The sequence below is a fragment of the Dermacentor albipictus genome, chromosome 1 (assembly GCF_038994185.2).
Source record: "Dermacentor albipictus isolate Rhodes 1998 colony chromosome 1, USDA_Dalb.pri_finalv2, whole genome shotgun sequence".
In the NCBI taxonomy this organism is placed as follows: domain Eukaryota; kingdom Metazoa; phylum Arthropoda; class Arachnida; order Ixodida; family Ixodidae; genus Dermacentor; species Dermacentor albipictus.
Window position 1 is genome coordinate 231,241,243 of NC_091821.1, and position 20,711 is coordinate 231,261,953.

A 20,711-nucleotide genomic window follows, 5' to 3' on the forward strand; every position below is an offset into this window, starting at 1 on the left:
GTCTACAGGCGAGGGGCTGCATTGACAAAGCTTTTCTTTCGTAAACACCTTTTGCCATTGACCGGCCTCCTTCGCTAATAATATATCCACCATCAGGAATGCCTCACATTCACTCTTACGAACAAATCTAGCGTGAGTGATTTTGCGCGAATACTGGACAAAACTCTGTCGCTACATAGAACGAGCGACCACATTCTAGAAGTCCCAGATGCAGTAGGCGGAGGGACAAACCGATAACAGTGACAACACGAGGGAAAATAGTAAACGTCAAAATTTTTAATTAAAGAAATGCTTGTTTTTTACGTGCCAAAACCATGATGTGATTATGAGGCACACCGTAGTGGAGGACTTCGAATTAATGTTCACATCCATGCGGTTCTTTGAATCTACGCAAGTACACGAGTGCAAGTACAAGTACCTCGTCGAAGCGCGTCCTCAGCGGCCGGGAACATCCCACCCCTCACGTCCCCCTCACACGCACAATTTGTTTTTTGGAACAGATTTCTTTAAGAGCTAGCCTTTTGGCAGAGAGTCACTTCCACCTGTTCACGTGCATTACTTGAAGAGACGCGTCTTGAAGACGCGACGACTACTGACATAGCTTTCCAAGCAAAAGGGCAGTCACCAATCAGGCAATTAACAAATTCCCACTGACTCACGTATGCCACCTGTAACTTAAGTTTGCTTACCTTGGGTTACACCTCGATATTGCATATCTGAAGCTGGTCATTATTAATAGCAGATCCATTCAGCAGACGTCCCGAGACTAGCAGTAGTCATGACAAGTCTGTCATTAAAGTTTGCTGCGAAATTTATTGGCGTCCCAGCAATTATTTCCCCTAAATGCGTCCCTCCCGCACAACTCGAAGAAACAAATTGGAACAGCAATGTATTTTATGGCAGAATTTAGTAACGGAGCATCGAACTTTCTCTAATTGAACTTTCCTTTAGCTATGACTATGTTCAGTTCTGCAACTGCAGCATACAACCTAAAGCGTATTCTTAAATATCAATTAGGGAAACCCTGTCAATTACGTTATTGAACATTACGACGTGTTTGCGAGTTTGCCAAGTTATTAAAGTAATCCAGCTGAAATAACTTCTGCGCTATTTCCCTCAGGTAGTTGAAAAATGTAATAAAATATGCAGTATGCCCGGTGTTTCAGCGAAGATGACATGAATAATGAAGTACGGCGAAGATAAAAATGCTACTTCTCCAGCAACATTCGCGCCGGAGGACATCACAAACTGTGGGATAATCACCGATGAGCCATTTAATTAACGAACATTTAATTATCTCAGGACTCACATTTTGATAGCGGACATGAAGACGGTAAGTACTTAAGGTATGCCCATTTAATAGGTATACAAAGACTAGCTCCAGTTCAAAGATATCTGTCGGCAGAAAACTAGCGAACTAAGTTCCATTCCACTAATCCTAGAAAGCATTCCTTTAACAGTTTTGGAACAGCAATGTATCGATCCCCCCCCCCCCCTCACCATACACACACACGTGCGCGCGCCCATTTTCTTGTTTCTCTTGGGATGTTGTGGAGTATAGATGTTAATTACTGATTCCAGTACATAAAAGCAAACCTTTGGTATTGTATCTCTTAAAAGCAGTTAATATGAATAAACGAAGCAATACGATGAAACTAAACCTTCGGCATTGCATTTCGCAAAACCAATTAATTTGTATGAGCGAAGGGAGAAGGAATGTGTGAGGAAACTGACAATGCAATCAATTCAAGCTTCGAAGCAATGTATAAAACTAAACCTTCGGCATTGCATTTCACAAAACCAATTAATTTGTATGAGCGAAGGGAGAAGGAATGTGTGAGGAAATTGGCAATGCAATCAACCCAAACTTCATCATTTTACTTTACTTTCAGTGCGTACTAGTCGAATACAGAAGAGTAGCTAACAACTATTGCGCGCAAGGATTCCAGCAAATAATGATTTAACCAGTGGCCGCGTTGAAACCTCCGGGGGCAAGGAACAAAAAAAAAAAAATAAACACGACTTTTTTATAACAGGACCGCAACATTTCTGAGAGGTACGGGCGTTTGTAAAAAAATAATAAAAAAGATAAAGGGGCTGCTTTAGGCTTCAATACGATGCTTTTGCTACGATCACGTGGCACGCAGAGAACGTGCTTGGAAATCTTCTACGGCTCTTCTTACGTTGTCTCCAAACTACGTACGGAACCCGCGATCAAAAGTCTGAGTGCCAGCGGTTCGCGGCTGTTTCCCACGCCACAAGTTCAGAAAAGAAGAAAGTCGCTAACATCGATAAGAATTCTTACGAATTTTGGCCGGGGCATCACGTTTCTAAGGAAAATTGCATTTTTCGCTCGAGATTCGGACCACGCAACATGCGCGACCTTCTTTTGAGAGGTGCACAGGGAAAAAAAAGAAAGTAAAGAAAACGGAAATCAAATCGTCGTTGGTTGCGCGTATATAGCGTGGACCAAAAGTAAGCAAGAGATAAGCGTTAGCGGTTTCCTATTTTCTTGTACATACCGTTTGCCTTGCCCCATTTCCCGTTCGAGTGCGGCAAGTTTCTTCGATTTCACGTTTCGCCTATATGGAAAAAGAAAAAAAAACGTCTCGTGCATAAACGTGGGCGGAAATGCGTTGCTCGAGGCTCAGTATGCCTTGCCAATTCTGCTCCAACATCCGTACGGAAACGATTTCATTTTGCGTTCCGCCGAATCGCGCTCTTCATGGTGTGGAACCTCTGACTTGGTTTTAATCTGCCATCGACTAAATGCGCGCGAATGCTTTTTCTTTTTCCCTTTTTTTTTACTTTGTCGGCGCGCTTCCGGGTGTGCCGCCGTCTGCAGCGCTTCAACGCTTCGTAAGTTCGGCGCCTTGCATGAACACAGCAGTATCACGTCGCAAACGCGGAAGCGGACTCGGCCGAAGCTTGATACGCACGGCTTGTCAGTCACAATTCTGTGCTCCCCCCCCTCCCTCCCCCCTTTCTCCGTTCTACAGGTCTAAAAGTTGTATTTTTTACCGCACCCGGTTTGATTGTACCGGAGTCTTGTTATTCTTACGAACATGTTCACCGCCTGGTTATGTTGGAGGATGGGCGCACGTGTTGGCGTTATTGATTTTTTTCCCAACCTTTCGGTTTTGTCAGCCACCCGACGTAAGCCGAGGCGCCTCCAAAAGCCCCAACCTCCGGGGAGGCGGCGCTCTTCCCTATTCCGCCAGAACCAAAACATTTCGATCTTATGGAAACTGCTGCAAATGCCCCGGGCGGCAAGAAAAGGAAATGGGAGCGGGCTTGTTGTGCTGCACGCATGGCTTGATTGAAACTCTTTGTGTAAACAGACCCATCCGGGCGGCGCCAACTGCACGCGGTTATAACTGCTGCTGCCGCATTATCGCTTTTCTTTGTTCTCTTTCTCTAGACTTTCGCACGTTTATTTATTCTTCAAGTCGTGTGCCAACGTATAGTTCTATAGTGCATAGGAAGTGGGCCGTTGGAAAATAGGCATCTACGTTTCAGTGGTACGTCACTGTTTTTATAATAAGAATTATTATTATTATCGCGGTGTGATTTGCTTTCTGAGATAACGCGAAGTTTGATGCTCCCATGCCAGTCGTGTCATACGTGTTTATTCATAAGCTTTTCTCAGCTTGTGTCAACGTTGCTTCAGGAGTTACGTGGCCTCTGCTGTGCGAGTGTCGAGCACGTGTCAACATTATATAGCACAGTCAAACGCATTCCACTGATGTTGCAATAACTTTTTTTTTTGCACCTAATAGTTTGTACCTAACCAGAGAGAAAGAGAAAGGCAAAGGAAAGACAGGGACGTTAACCAGAGATTATCTCCGGTTGGCTACCCTGTACTGGGGGAGGGCCAATGGGGAGGCGATAGGTGAGAGAGAGAAGGATAAAAGAAATAAAAAAAAACTACACACAGGATGTTCCATGTTCAAGGCATGCTATGAATTTGTTCGAAGAAATCGTTGATTCTTTGGCGAAAACAGTTCCAAGACCCTTCGCTTCTGCTTTGGGGACGATGAAGTTTCGGAAGTAGGCAAGAAGTACAAATTCATTTCTAAGAAGGCAACGCAGACCAAAGGAGACAAAGTGACAGGAGAAAAGAACAGAACCACGTATTGCGTGCCGGACAATTTCTCGCAATATTTCAACATTCGCAAAGTCAACCTTTGGTGTTGTGAATTCATTTGGCCTCGGGCTGGCCATGCATCTGCCAGCATCCTGGTTAGAGACTCCGAAAGGTGCTGGTCTTGAGTTCGATCCCGGGATCAGGATAAGTTTTCCTCAACTGCGAAGTTTCCCTTTCTAGCATAGCGGAACAAGTGAGTACCTTTATTACATTCTGCTACAAAGGTGGATGACAAAACTTTTGCGGCCTGAAACTTACTCCTCTTTGCGGAGTTACGTAGAACACTTTTGAATGAAACATGCAACTTATGAACAAAAAGAGCTCTCACAATGGTTGGCAAGCTCTTTAAGGTCTCCCATACCGTGCGACGTTGTTCAATCGTCGCGGTTGTGTAGAGGCTGCGTTATAAACCTTCTGAGCAAAATTTCTGCGCATGTTTGATTGTTAAGCTCAAACTTTGCCCAATTAGGGCAATGTTCGCGCAGAAGTATCAGATACAGGGAACTTCAGTACCGGTGCACAGGAACACGGAGGCTGCAAGCGTCTACATGCCCGGAAATTCGGGACATCAGCCACTTGCGCCATATGTCGGCAGCAGATGCTGCGCGGTCGCGTCACTAAATGGGAAACAAATTTCAAACATTGAGTGCATAGCAACGCTTCGCTATACGCCCAAGTATTTTCACATAGACATTTTGTAGGCCATCCCCTTACTATATGCCAAGTTTGGTTCTAGTGCAAGAACTTTAATGCGTTCTACGGCCGCTTTTTTGTTTCATTGGAGACTGCATAGCAATATGTTTAGAAATTATTATCAGAGAAGTGCGTCTCCATCCGCCCAAATCACTGAATTGACGTAATCACTATGACTCAGTCTTTCTATACGTGCGATGTTTGCTTAATTCTGCAAGGTTTCTGAGGTTAGAAAAGCTCTTTTGTAAAGCTGCCCTGCACTGAAACCACCTTACGGGGGCACGTGCTTATGAGAACATCAGACGCCCCAAAGCACATAAAATTTGCAGCGCTCTTATTCAAAGTAGCATTTGTGGAAGGTGAAAACATATCTAGAAAACACCAAAAGGTAAACAACTTACTTCACACGAGAGTCACTTTCTTCAAAAGTTCGCATCCACCTTACCACAAAACAATTACGCAATGCAGTGAAAACAACACATAAGTTACAGCTGCGAACAAACAAGGTGAAACAAGTTTCTCGATAAATACTGAAATGAATAAAAGAGCAGCTTCCAAACCGAAGGTATTAAAAGGACGCAAAGGCAAGAAGAAAATGTTTTAGTTACTCATCTTGCAGGACATGCGAAGTAGCCCTAACGACCCATATTCCTGGGTTGTACATACATGAGTAATCTATACATGGGCGGGCAAACACTATTTGCTGAAGCGTTCGCCATTATCAGTAAACAGAGACAGGGTATGTCACTAAGAAACGACGTTCACCTGTAGGTGTATTACACTAATGTTAATTCTTCGTGCATAGCAGTCTTGCTCTAGTTTTGCCGCATTAACTGGCCGCTCACAGTTTGGACTGGTCACTCCGACGCGGTATGCCAGGGCGACATTGGTATACAGGCTCTCCAAACCACAGGTAAAATATAATTTACATAGCGCGTTAAACGTTGCACACCTATCTAGAGATACTCTTCGTACTGATCGCTTTCCCAGAAATGTGCTGCAGGCAATCAGAACGGCCGCGAGTAATATATAAAAGGATCGGGATGTTATTGAGCCTATATCCCATAATAGATGCAAATCAGACTTGTACGTAACAAATTACACGCACTTAGTTACTTGTAGTCAAATAACATTTTCAGTAGTTTTGCAGTTTATTGGTTACACGTTTAAACTTAATATTGATTACCGTAATTCAATTAATTTTTTTCAGTAACCAACTACACGTAACTAGTCCCGTTAATGACGAAACAAGCTGTAACAGGCGACGCAGTTTCGCGCACTTGAATCTGGCAGCAACTAGAGCAGGTCGCCCATGGCTACGCGGTGGGCAGCAGCCCCGCGGGTGTGATGTTCCGACAAACAAAACCCGGGCGCTCAATATTTATTTCGTCATCTTTACGTTCCACCCTATGTCGGGCAACAATTTAAACTAGCGTTGCCATGGCTCCATAGCGATGACCACTTCGGGCTCTGATGCCAGGAAACCACCCGCGGACAATTTTTTTCGGCTTTTCATTGTCACTACTGGGAGCGCCTGCAGCGAGCCCCAGCAACAAGGAAGCGCTGCGCTTCGTGGAGGACCGAGACGCCAGCATCGGGACATTAGCTAGTAGACCGCAATCTCAGCAAGGCGTTCGCACGTTACAGCACCGCCCTGCCCTCCAGCGCACACATCGAGCAAGTCTTTAATGTCGCCGCTCATGTCCCCACTATACAACGAAGGAGGCTGATTGTCAGAAATTGTGAAAAGAAATTGTTAGTGAAGATGAACCACGTGCGAATATGCTGTAATGACCACAATGAGAGAACCTGACCAGCTCGTTTGATTTGCTGGAGTTGTGAAGAGTTAAATAAAGGTTCGGAGAAAAGTAACGTAAACGTAATCCACTACAATTCAGTAATTGCTCAGTTATTTTTGTGGTACAGTAATTGGTAACTGTAATAAATTACATTTTGGACGACGTAACTGTAATCGGTTACTTTTTTTTTGTCTGTGTGCGTGCGTAACGTGTACAAGTCTGATCCAGATTGACTCCCGTGCCGATGCAATGGGGCTCGTGAGACTCGTGACACTCGGGCCTCGTGAAGCTCAGTTGATTGTTCCATCTTCCCAGCTGTTGTTCTCTAGCGTTTCGGCAAAGCAGCTGTCGTAACACGTTTCCTCGGAAACGTCCGCCAAGTCCGGCGCTGTGACCGGAGGCGCACTCGCCACCGAAATGCGCTGCCTGAGGCAGGGCATCTCGGCAGCATTATATACAGGACTGCATTGACAGCATGTTATCCCGGAGAAGGCAGCTGTTATTCGAGTCCGGCCTTCACAATGAAGAAGCATGACGTTTTCGAAAGCGTCAGCAATCGCCGGTTAACTCCACTGTAATATGCAGACGCGGTGCATCGATAGCATATATGTTCAGCGTAGTACATATTCGTAACAGCGTTTTGGTGACATATACATCTGCACGCGACGCATCTGACGGTGACACCCATATGGCGTACAACCGAGATGGCAACAGCGCTCGAGGAGCGTACGATGGAAAGTTTCTTCCAAGAATAATACGGACAAGTACGAAGTTACCGGCTAAGATTATGAGAAGGACTCAAGGGGCCATAATTTGTAAAGGGTTATTTTGGTCCGATTTTATTCACTTCGTATCACCTCATTCGTCCAGCTGACCGGCCAATCCCGGCGATAGCAGGGACATGGCATCGTGTGAGCCAATGTCGAAGGGAAAAAAAAGAAGAAACGCGGAAAATTAAAAGACCGTTTACAAAATACGGTCCAGTTCCTTTTTTTTTCTTCTTTTAATCTTTGGTGTAGCAGCTATTGACTGAATTAGCTGTTCGGTGCTTCGGTGTGTACATGAAAGTAACACATGATCAAGATGTACAATGGCGCCGCAAGCGGTTGGAATTGATCAACCGTTCTCACTGCATGCTCACAGCTGTTGCGGCTGTGCTCGCAAATTGACACGTGCGCTTCAAGAAGAAATTGAACGCAAAATTGATTGAATTGGGAGAAGTATAAAAAGGCGCCGTTATCTTCTTGCTTTTTTTTCCTATTCTTCTTTTTTTTTTATTCGATGCGATGACCTAGATAAGCTATACGAACGTGATTCAAGAACCGAAATGATGACAGCGATGACAGCGTATCTAGTGTAACTAATTCTCAACAAGCGGCACGTCTAATCGAAATTGACAACCTGTGCAACGACATTGAGACACAATGCGCGTTTAAGGTGAGCCTAACAGTATAAGAGGAAATGAACGCGTTGTCCGAAAAACGGCAAGCGACGGTTGTCTGTGGGCAAGCGGAAGCCTGTTCAACGCCCGCCGTCCGTCCGCACTGTCCGGCATGGGACACGCGGAGAGGGTCAGCGCACGTTGAAAGGTAGGCAGCCCCGACGGCCGTGACAAGGCGTGCACTCGACGCGCGGTCCGGCGACGCGCGTGCTCTTACCGGTGGTGGAGTTTTTCGAGTGGAGATGGGCCTCGGCGGGAGCTTTCCCCAGGCGCGCTCAGCGGGACCGCGTGGCCGGGCCGCGTCGAGTGGGCATCACGAGCCGTGCTCTCGGTTGAAGCGGCGTGCCGGGGCGCAGGCAGAGTTCCGAGTGCCGGTGGCGCCGGCGCTGAGCGCGAACCCCGTGGCGGACATCGATCTCGCGCGGTCCCCCCGTCCGCCAATGGGAACAGACCGCGCGGCGCGCGAACGCGGGGCCTGGCACGGCGCGTGGACAGCGTGCTGCTTTTTTTCGTGGCAGTGGTGGGCCAAGCCCGTTCACGCCGCGATAAACTTCTCGAGGAGAACGCGCCACTTCTACCCGGACGTTCTCGTCGCGGCGTTCGCTGTACCCTCCGGCTCGTCCCTCCCCACCAACGCCCCCTGTCGTCTTAACTGAAAAGTGCCGCTGTCACGCATGACGCAGCTGACGTGGGACTTCTGAAACGTTTACGGTGTCTAAAAGAGCGTGACAAAAATAAGAGCCACAAACAAACAGATAAATGATTTCGTCTCTATTCGTGTCTGTTACTTCTGGCCGGTATTTGAGTTGTTGGGAAATTTCTACTTTGGATGACTTTCTCGCCGAGCCCATATAGCACAGAACGTTGTATTTCTGGAGTGTTTGCAATGATGCCCAATTGCTTGGATGAGACCTCTGTTTTGATCTCCTTGGCTTGTTCCGGAACAACATCATGCGTAATGGTTCAAGGAGCACTAATCATGGGATTATACTGGCGGGGCTTTAGAGAGGTTAGAAACGAAGCCTACACTGTCAGTCAGGAAATAACCAGGACGCGATTCAGTAATTGAAGGGGTTTAATGAACCAGAATAGTCCAGGGCTATGAGAAACCCCGCAGTGGAGGGATACGGATTAATTTTAACCAGCTGATTTCTGTTTTTGTTAACGTGCGCCCGATGCTCCATGCACAGGTATTCTTGCGTTCAGCGGCCACCTGAATGCGGCCGCGAGGAAATAAGCCCAGGACCTCGTGATTAGCGGAAAAGCGCCACAGCAAGTTTACCCACTATCGCGGTGGGTTAACAGGAAGCGCTTCCATCGGTAGCGATGAAAAAGCACTGACGGATCCTCCGTGTCTACCGCTCAGTATTTGCTTTCTCGGATGTAACTACTGCTACAGAGAGAGCTAGTTAGTGGCAAACTCTCGACCTCGAAACCGAGACCAAAACCCAGCGTCATGCCATGGCTTCCAATATTACGAGTGCGCCCGTGCTTCCTGACCTCGCGTGGCAAGCTTCCGTGTTTCCACTTTCTGAAACCTTCAACTACATCAAATCAATTTAGACAGGCACAATATTCTTTGAAAACTCTATTCACCTCTCTTGACGGAAGAAGGGCCGATCATTAGCCGATAACCGGTGGTCAAAACTACCTCTTTCTTTTTTTTTTTTTTTACTTTCGTGCCCAGTTTGCTTCACCGATTAAGTGGATGTGGCGTCACGGATTTCAGAATCAGTTTATATTTCTTTAGCGCAGGAAAACATTTCGTAAACTCTCAGGCTGAGTATTTGCCTGGTCTTTAACATAATCATCGCTTATTTACAAGCAATTAACTAGCCTCCTACAAACGCTGTAAAAATTCGCGGCGTTCCAGGGAGCTGTTCGATATTTAAAACTGTGTCGCTCTTCCCCCCCCCCCCCTTTTCCGTTTTGATGCACCAAGTGTTCACTCAGATTAAAACCGACCTATATTGTACTACTACTGACGCCCAGTACACAAGCACAGCCTAACTTACAATTAAACTTTACCCGTCCTTTTAAATGTGCTATCACCTGAGTATACATCATGAACTGAAGTTAGTAATCCTTTTCATCTCTTTCTTTTTTTTTTGTCACTCATTTGAGCGGGAAGGCTGGCTCTGACGTGATCACTTGTGAATGGTTTAAAACTATAGCGAACACAGCTCTAGATACACATGCTGCACGGAGCTGCGCGCTATGCAATAATTGCGACTTTGCTAATTATTGACCCCCTTTTGAGAATTTAACCATACAGTGTTCAAGGCATCTGCCAATAGCTACACATGGTCTACTCGGTTACAGCAAAATTTTGCATCTTCCTATAGCAATCGTTTCAATACACCAACACATACGACCAAAGTGACGAACCCGGATACGGGACCCTGACAAGTTTGCCCAGGAAGTGCCGTTAACAGCTGAGCTTGCAAGAGTATTTATTTTTATTTATTTCTATATCACAAAACACAGGTAAACAAACGCTTGTCGCACCTGTAGCCAAAGGTTAGTTGAATGTCCTATGAACCTTCAACTTTTACAGGCAAAACCTAGCATAACAGCAAGATAATAGGTAACGCAATGACTATAGAGCGAATTTACCAAAAAAGCAAAGAACAAACCAAGTTCAATGTAACGTACGTCATGATAACAATGGATGAGATAACAATGCTATACAGAATAGTAGCTATTGGAATCAAATAACAAATAATAACATCTGTTATGTGAATGACATACCACATGAGAAAAGAGATTCAAATTTTTATGCTGTGCACAGTACAAAAAGAAATTCATAGTTCGAGCGTATGTTGTTCTTAAAGAGCATACCACAATGCAAAATTCATTATCACAATATTACCACAACAAACAAACCAGTGTATCTCCAAATGACCACCGTATAAACTAAAAAAACTTATTGCCTCAGTGTATTGAAAATCGAGTATGGCTTCTGGATGTTTTATTGTGATATTAACAAGGTTCGATAGTGTTGTTTTAGAGCATTTTGGCAGTTTATTCCAAATTTTGATACCTGTAAATTGTAGAACGCGTTCTCCATATGCATTATTACATGTTGCAAGATTAAAATGTCCTGTGTTAGCACTTCTGGTTTCGCGTGAAGAAGATATGGAAGCGTTAAAAGGGTGGTGATATCTCACGACCCTGTCAAGGCCTATCGATATGCTCTGTTCGCTTATTAGATCAAATAGTAGTATCTCGTACTGGTTGAGCAAAGAGGCCGCGTGATCAGAACGTTTAGAGTGAAACATAATTCTAATCACTCGTTTTTGATGTTTCCTAATCGGATTTGACATGGTTATATACGACCGGCACCAAGAGTCGACATGGTACCTTAAATGACTTTATATAAAAGCAAAGTTGTGCGCAACGCTGCTGCTTGAGGACCAATGTCAGCAGGAACCTCACGTCGGTATTAAAGCAAAGTATTCCATGTCTGCCGTCTACGCATCGCATTTAGTTTTACAGCATTCAATTAAACGCACCTTCAGCAACCCCGGGAGGTCCAAGTTAATCCGAAGTGCGGTCCACAAAAAGTGTGGCGCCTCAAAATCAGATCGTGGTTTTCGCACGTAACAACCCAGAGTTAAATATTTTATTCAGTGCAAAGATTTTCTCTCTCTCTCTCTCTCTGAATCGGCGTCAAGACCGCCAAGGCCAAACCACACGTATGCTGGCGCCGGCGTGCCTACGCATGCGCAGATGACGCCCCCACAGATCGCACGCGTCCAAGCGCGGCGCGAGCATGGCTCTCTGGCTGCCTCGCGTTTCCAGGCGCCTGGTCACACAACTACGGCGTGGTATATATGCAATCAACACTCAGTGACGCAGATTTATGTTGCGCGAGAATGTGCGTTTTCTTTTTTTTTTTATTGAAGTGAATGTTAGGAGAGGTTGGCGCCTTTATGGTGGCACCGGCTACTCCTTGTCACTTGGCAAATGAAACAAACTTGCTTAAAAGGGAGAGTAGCGACACAAAATATAACACTCAGTAGAACACTGGGTGAATAAAAAGTATGCGGTCCAACAGTACGAGTCGCAAAGTTCTGTGCATTAGTTCAGTCCACGTACACATATATAAAGTCAGATGTTTTGAACAGCCAAAACACACAGCACATGTAATACACTGCAAGTACAGGACAGAATCATACATATCGCGTAAAAGTTGCGATCACCACATAAAGCACTTTCTTTTACTTTTTGCACTGATCTATAACGACATTAAAGATGAAACGATTGCGTTTATCAATATCTCAGCATTTTTGAAGCACTGTCTATAGAAGAGTAGGAAACGATATCTGTCAAAACATCTGTGAGTGAGCCAAGCGGGCGCGCGCTGGAACGCGTCTCTTGCAGCTGCGAACCGTCATTCCTCGCAAGCAGCGGCAAACGAAAGACGTGTGGTCTTAGCTTTGGGCTCTTTCCACTGGCTGCGCTGTTTCGGTACGGATAAAACAACGATTTTTTGGCATGTTTCAGTTCAATAATGCGAAAGGATGGACAGTTGGACGAGTTCGTAAGGTAGCATATTCTTCGTTCGGAGCGCGAGGTGACACAGACGCAGACTAGAAGACAGGACGAGCGCAAACTCTCAACTAAATCTTTATTGAAACTGTCAACAAATGTCTTCTATAGTCCACGTCTGTGTCACTTCGCGCTACAGGCCGAGTATCGGTTCAGTAAAGTGGTATTGCCTCGTGCCGATGGCGGGTACTCACTGCGCAGCTGCACTAGCAGCTAGAAAAGCGGAACATTGAAGACGAATTAGGGGGATGAACGCATGTATCTGCAAGTTTTTTTTTTTCTATAAATTCTGGGCTTTACATGTCAAAACCACTGTCGAATCATGAAGCAAGCCGTAGTGGAAGGGCGGGGGGGACTCCGGAATAATTTTGACCATACGGGCTTCCCTAGCGTGCACCCAATGCAAGTTACACGAGCGTTTCTTTTTTTCGTTTTTTTTTTTCATTCCACCCCATTGGGATGCGGCGGCCAGTTCGAGATCGAAACCGCGACCCCTATCGCAGCAGCGGTATGCCATAGCCGCCGTGCTACTAGGGCGGGTGTAGATCTGCGAGTCTGATACTTGCAAATGACTTTGACGCTACCCTATGTCGAGCAGCGAATACAAATTACAGTCACATGTTTATTCAGGTACGTGGCCTCTCCTGGCGAGTTTCACAGGTTTGGTTCAAGGCCGGAAACACGAGATAGCGCGCATGTGGACCTTTTCTTCATCACACAAAAAAAGGGAGAAAAAGAAAAGCCACAATTTATATTGGGGGCGAGCTCCACCACTGGAAAAGGTGGCGCCATCGTCGGCGTTATGTGGCATGAGGGATCACGTGAACACAGTGGCCGCATCGGCTGCTTCGGAAGCGACGAAGCGAGCTGAAAACGAAAGTATAAAGTCCTACCTGCGCTGCGGTTCTGATTAAGTGGTGAGGCTTTACCCCCTTGGGTGTTTGCTTGGCAACATTTGAAAGTACTATAATATGTAGTGGCTGCCTTTGGAGGCGTGCACCATGGTAGGCTACTGCTTGGTGCCGCAGTGCCGGACGCTCGCAACGGAGCCCGGTGTCAGCCTTATTCACACGTAGCCGCAGGGCAAGGAGCTGAGTGAAGCTTGGCTGGCGAAACTTAGAACCGGCAGACAGCCATCGGCTACAACTCGGGTATGCAGCAAGTACAGACGCGAGGAAGATTCCTGCTACGGCGCCGGGACTGCGGGATGTTCGGTGAGCAGCAGAAAACGCGCACTGAGACGCTCGCCCGCGCCCGCTGCCTGGCTAATGTCATGACGGTTTGGACTATGAACTTGTCGATGCTAGATACTGGCAAGTTCACTGGAACGGAAAGGGAGCGGTAAGACGCACATTAAAAAAATGCATTGCATATGGTCATGTTTGTGTTATGAATCAATGCACTGGATTACGAAAAAGAAGCAGAGGGAAAGCGCACGCTGAGAAGACCGATAAACATACAGTGCGACGCAACTTGAGAAATAATATTGAAATGTCCAAGAATTTAGAAGACAAAAAAGATTGAATCGTCGTGACGGCACATGGCAGTTACCGTACGCGTCGAACTCTCTATAACGAAATTAGTTTTGAACATTTCTCATAGCCTCTACACAACAATGGTTGCTAGTGTGCTCTAAAATGCTCATATGGTGCGGCCTAAAGCTCACGGCACGGTGCGTAAACGCGCTCACAGCGAAAGCAAAACATTGCGCGGGGACATGCATGCAGACGCGCAGTCGGTCGCTGCGAACCCGTGCGATCGCTGCATTGAGGCTTCATTCTGTTATGCCCCGTTTAGTTATACAGAATGCCCACTATAAGAACATATTTCACATAGTTTACTCTCTGTGTTTGCCTACCTTTCACGCAAGAAGCCGGTTCGGGAGACTCCATCGCGGCGATCACGCGCAGTGACGTTCACTGTACGCATTCGGTAAAGAGATAGCGTCTGTAAACGATTCTGTGCGTTCAGTTTGCCCAAGATTATTATATCGACAGTCAAAAACTTCCATCGTTTTGAAAGTACCTACATAAATGTCCGGGAGGGCGGCCGCGTGGTGTTTTATTGAGTGCCGTAAGCGAAACCTATGAGGAGCGCGCCGCGTGATCCCTCATACTACGCAAGGGAGGCGCTTCCGACAGACGCCGACTCCGTAACTCCTCGCCCCCAATAGTGTGGCATGAACGACGCGTCAAAGTTGGGAGAACGTCAAGGAAGAGAGACTATAGTAGAGGGTTTTTGTTTTTCAGTCAAAAATTACATGCCGAAAAAATCATACTGAGTACCACGTATTAGTAAATAACTCATAAATGAACTTGCATTTGTAAATAAAGCTTCATAATATTGGGAAATTGTTCTCCAAATGAAGACTATTACTCTAGCCTCGGGCACTCAAAGTTCACTAAGTTGGCTAGAAAAAAAAGAAAAGCAAGAAAAACTAAACATGTTTTGTTGCTCTTCCTAAAGAAGGTCGTCGAAGAGAGAACTCCAGCGGTGTCAGACTCGCTGCATTGCTTTCTTCATCTCCCGAGTCTCGTATACAGAGGCGGATAAATGGGGAGAAACTGGCGCTGTTTCAAAGTCACCTGCTGCGCGTATCCTGCATGAAGTTGGTCCAAAAAGGTGGCATCTTCTTTTTTTTACACGGTGAGTCGGCAAAACGAGTTTCCTCGAGGCGCTGCGAATATTACAAGCAGGGCTCCGCGCCATACCTCTTGAAAGCGATTGTACAATGGACGAAAATTCGCATGTTCGAAGAGCGGAATATTGCGTACACGTCCACCGCATTCAGTTTTTCTGAAAAGGCTTTCAATTCGAAGTGTCAGTCGGCTTTCTTGAGCTTTCATAACGTTTCCTTCGTTCTTAGCGAGGCTCCATTTAAATGTGCAATATTTCACACCGAGCAAAAGCCCGTCCCCGTTGCTCAACAGCAGTTTCAAGATTCCTTTCATGCAACCAGCCAAGCACCCCCTCTGCCCTTTTCTTTGCTAAATAGTACGATGGTTTACCGTGGTTAACAGGTAAGCCTCATGCACTACCTTGTAAAGAAAAGAGTTTAATTTCGCGTCTTCCAAAGAAGAGCGTGTAGACACGACGCGGTCTTATCGCAAGCTGAACATGCCTCAACGTTTTTGTAATAAGTTAGGTGTCTGCTCATGGTTGGGGAAGGTCAGATGGAGAAACAAAAGAGATGTGCGCGCGTAACTTAAGCGTTAATGCATCACCTCTGTTTCCTTTTACTATCGCGTGACCACTCGGCGTACATATTATAAGCGTAGCCCAATTTCAGAACAACTACACGGGATAGCATAATTTCTTTAATAATTATTTTTTATTGTTGCACAAGAAGACTCCTAAACAGTTAGCCCAGTTAATTAACACTGATCTGCGCTGTAAGAAATAGATTGCATCTAAATGTTAAGTGGAACATCAATATATTTCGCCACAGATTTCGAAGACGTATTTCTCGATACTGATGCTACAAGCACAGAATTTCTGATAAATAGATATTACTTCATTACTGCTAGGCTTCAATTCTGCAATTGTTGCATGTGATCTAACATCGTTAAAACAAAGTTAAACAGTGAAATTTCGTTAATTAGCTAACATCACTCTGCAATTTGTCTTGCCAGTACTGCGCGCTTCTTTAAGTAATTCAGGTGATGGGCCAGAATCGAGATACAGGTATCTACCACAGGAGACGTTTAGTAAGTCTTTTTTCATCAACCTCGATCAATTAATTAATTAATTAATTAATTAATGAAAAAGCCTTTTCTAAGTAACGAGATGGCTCTTCGGCCTAAAAAGAGTGTGGGAGTACAGAGATAACGCAATATGAGATGATAGAGGCGCTCGTCTCACGTATAAACCCGCGGACGCAAAGCAGCATGTCGAGTGCGTGAAGTCAGTGTGACCCAGTCTTTAAACGGTTATATTTTAACAAGACATTCGCAGGCACAGGGTGGAAAGGAGTCAAGGCTCTCCCTCTTGGTATATATATCTATATATATATATATATATATATATATATATATATATATTTCTTCTGAAAACAAAATCAAAGAGAGCAGCGAACGTAGCGTTCTTGCAGAAGTTTTCCTAGGTGAGGCGGATATACTTTGCCCCTAATACAGTGAGCTTCAGAATACTATTTCTTTATTATTATTTCAATACAGCTTACAGGCCTTGAATTGAGGCATTGAGTAAGAGGAGCAGTACATAGAAAAGACATAGAATATATGACATCCATAAAACCGTAGCAGTTCACATACTACAAAGGTAAGTGCAACTGAGGTGAAAAAGAATTACTTAGTTCACGATCCACTAGTAAAAAAAACATAATTTAATAACAAGGAATGAACTACACAGAGTATCTTCAATGTAGTCGTGTAAATAACAAGACCAGGCTCTTAAGTAGCATCAAAGATTTAAAAAAAAAGAGAGAAATTTTACTAACGCGACATTTCGACGGAATGGTAAGCATAACGACAAAACGGTACTAACACGACATTAAGGAGTAAAACATAGTGCAAGTACAAGAAAGCATGGTGCGACAACCGTAAAACCTCACATTCTTTTACTAATATAGTCGGTCAATGCGTCACGGAATGAATCGTAGGTGCACTGGCATGCAATGCAATCTCGGAGAGAATTCCATAATCTGATAGCACGAGGAAGAGCCGAGCAATGGAATGCATTTGTAGAACCGTAAAGGCGGACATAGCTGAAATAATTATGAAGCCTATGTGAGGTGGAGTAGGGTCGTTTCAAGCATGCTGGTGTTCGAGTGGCGTCAATGAATTTGTGGCACAGTGATAAAAATGCGATGTCTCGGCGATTGTTCAAGGATTGTAATGAAAGCTCAAGTTTTATTTCTGTTACACTGGACTGGTAGCTGTAATTATTTATGATGAAGCGGCTTGCTCTGCTCTGAATGCGCTCTAGCGTATCAATTAGGCATTTCTGGTGAGGGGACCAAATGGGAGATGCGCACTCCAGCGTGGGATGAACGAGAGTTAGATAAGCTAGCTTGCGAACATTAGAAGAGACATTTCTTAATTTGCGTCGCAAGTACCCCAACGATTGGGAGGCGTTAGCTGACATAGACGTGATGTGCTCTGTCCAAAAAAGATTCGATGTGACTAGAACTCCTAGATACTTATACTGTGTAGCCATTGCAACAGTGCAATTATTGATATGGTAAGGATACGGTGAGCTTGTCGAATTCTGGGTAACCGACATTACTTTGTATTTGAGGCATTTATAGTCATTAGCCATTTATTGCACCAGCTAATAAATTGTTCAAGGTCTTGCTGAAGCATGAGCTGATCATCTGAACTTTTAAGTGGGCTATAAATTATGCAGTCGTCGGCGAATATTCTTATAGTGGCGCACACATTGTGAGGTAGGTCGTTAATAAATATTCGAAAAAGCAAGGGACCGTGAACGCTACTTTGTGGTACACCAGAAGAAACGTCTCTTACGGAGGAAGAGTAGATATTTGAAATAGTAAACTGCTGAATACAGAAATACAGAAAATTACGGAGCCATGACAAGGTAAGGCAGTGCAACTTGAGTGCGGGGAGCTTTGATATTAGGCGACAATGTGCGACACGGCCGAATGCCTTGGAAAAATCAACAAACAAGCAATCAATTTGTAAGTTAAAATTCAAGTTAGTGTGTAGATCTGTTGTAAGCTCAAGTAACTGCGCCTCGCACGAGAGGCCCTTCCTAGAACCATGCTGATTATGAAAAAGAAATTCGTTAGTCTCAAGATGTCTGTAAATTTGTACAGCGATAATATGTTCGAGAAACTTTCAGGGAATGCATGTCAAGGAGATGGGACGATAATTCTCACAGGAGTTCCTGTTGCCATTTTTAAATACCGGATAATTTTAATTTCTTAACCTTTTATTTTCATTTGAATACCGAATTGACAAACGTTAATTACCTTTTCTTTTCGTGCCTAGGGGGCAGTAGCTTAAATGGCAAATTTGGAGGCTGAGACATTTTAATGCGCACCCATCTTTTAACAATCTTGAAAATCGCATCTAATTCGAAATGTTCACCATCAAATCCCAAAGCTTAATCGGGGTAATATCGAGATAGCGCGTCCCACTGCGCGTCCGACGGCAACGCCCCGTAAGGAGTGTGTGGCGAAGTTGCAATGATAGGGCATACGGGGGGGGGGGGGGGCATTTTTACAATTTGCTAGTATGTACGGCGGGGCCTGGCGTGTCTCGCGGCCCTCGACGTTTCTGCGCAGGCGCGAGTGAGAGAGGGTGCGAGAGAGAAAATTTGGGACTCTGTCTAGGCACTACGGAGTAGGTTTCTTAGTGCGTATTGTATGCGTTTCTCCCCTCGACATGTCGGCATTGCGGAATGCGGTCGAGTTTACGCTCCGCCGCTGGCTGCCCGCGCGTTGAGGCAGAGGGCAGGGAAGCCCCATTGGGTGATCGCTGTATCTGAATGGGCAAGGTTCTTACTGGTGTTGTATAAGTCGCGGGTCGCTTTTTTCGTCACGACGATATATTGCATATTTTTACAAGCACTGCTCCAGGAGGGCACATGTAACCGGCAAACGGAGGCCTCAGGAGAGCACCTGAGGTTATAATAAAGCAGGCGGCGCAGGATCTCTAGGGCACCCAAGGGGTAGCGGGGAGACCAAAGCTGGAAGCAGGGCGGCCTGTGGGTTGGGGCCGCGGAGGCCGAAGCGTGCTAGGGGGTGTTTGCATAAAAAGTACACCCCTGGCACACGCAGGCCTCGGCGAACCCCAACCCACGGATCAGTCCGGGTTGTAGCTTTGGTGTCCCCGTTGCCGCTTTGGTGTCTTGGAGGCACCGCCAATAATGCGAAATAATGGCACGTTGTTTCAATTAGTAGAGAACACGACTGAATAAATATATTTACATACAGCCGCCAACTTGCGACGCTAAGTTCAGCTTTACCGCGCCCGTGACTTCTGCCAGCACGCCTAGGGACAAACGCATACAACACGCGCTAAGAAACCCTTCCGTATATGCCTAGGCAGAGTCGTATATTCAAGGAGCAAAAGTCCCCACATTTCCTCTCTCACACCCACTGTTACTCGCGCATGCGCGGAAACGTCTGGCGTCTCCGCAAGTGCCACGCCCCGCTGTACCTACTAGCAATTGTAAATACATAGCTGCCGGGGCTAGTCCTGTCCCGTCGCACAGCGGCATAGGCTTGCCAGGCAAAGCGTGCCCTATCAGTAGCTACTGCGATTGGCCCAGGCATTCGGCTTCAAACTTCCTCGCGCTTGTCGTGACGGGGTCTTTCGTTCTGATATGATAGCAGGGCCGCCTTTTCAGCGCTGCTGCAGCGCTTGATTTTTATATTGCCTGTTGTTCACGGTTGTAGTTCGATGATAAATACCTCGAATTAGGTACGACTTTCAAGACATAAAGTCATAAAAGAGGTCGCATTAAAACGCGACTGCGTCAAATTCGCCACTTAAAGGAGTGTCGGACCGCCCTTCAGGCTTGGTGAAGAAAGAATAGTCCGCGGATAACATACGATTGTGTGAACATCTCAGCCAAATTTTGTCGTCGTGCGAGGCGCACGACGATCGCGCAGTCACCTTTTTCTCACGCTCTCTCGTCAAGAGAAGCCTGCTCCAACCTTTTCTGGACGCTTTATTTCGTAATATAGCAGATTCCTACAAGCGGCTGCTATTGGGCAGTAGCTGACGTCAATCAAGAAGGATGTTTGAATCAGTGTGGTTCTTCCTACTGTTACTGTGTGTATTTATTGACGCAGCTTAATTAACAGGCTGATGTAAGCGAAAATCTGCTTCTGAATTTCGATAATAATTAGGTACTTCCGGAAGAAGCCGACTATCGTCTTCTCACACTCGGCCGCGGCCGCTTCCAGCGTAGAAAATAAACTTTGGCAACCCAACTTATCCGAGTCGTAGCCGTCAGGTCTCGCTAATTTCGACTAGTTTTGAACACTCAACTAGCCTCGAACCACGCGAAACTTAAGGTGGGACCAGACGCATGCTTGCCAGTGCGCGCTAGCTCACTCCCGCCGGCTCCTGGTTAGACGACTTGCCAG

At 45.7% G+C, this 20,711-nt stretch overlaps 1 protein-coding gene across 3 annotated transcripts in view; it reads right to left on the reverse strand.

Moving 5' to 3' along the window:
- Positions 1-20,711, reverse strand: part of LOC139054287 (uncharacterized) — a 358,119-nt gene that overhangs the window by 261,788 nt on the left and 75,620 nt on the right. The window contains exon 1 of one of the 3 annotated variants that reach the window (XM_070531045.1): positions 8,298-8,565. The exons of 1 other annotated variant lie outside the window; for it this stretch is intronic. The gene's annotated coding sequence lies outside the window, so the exon portion shown is untranslated. Of the gene's footprint in view, positions 1-8,297; positions 8,566-20,711 lie in introns of those variants that run through there. One more of the 3 variants, XM_070531042.1, reaches the window with a different exon arrangement.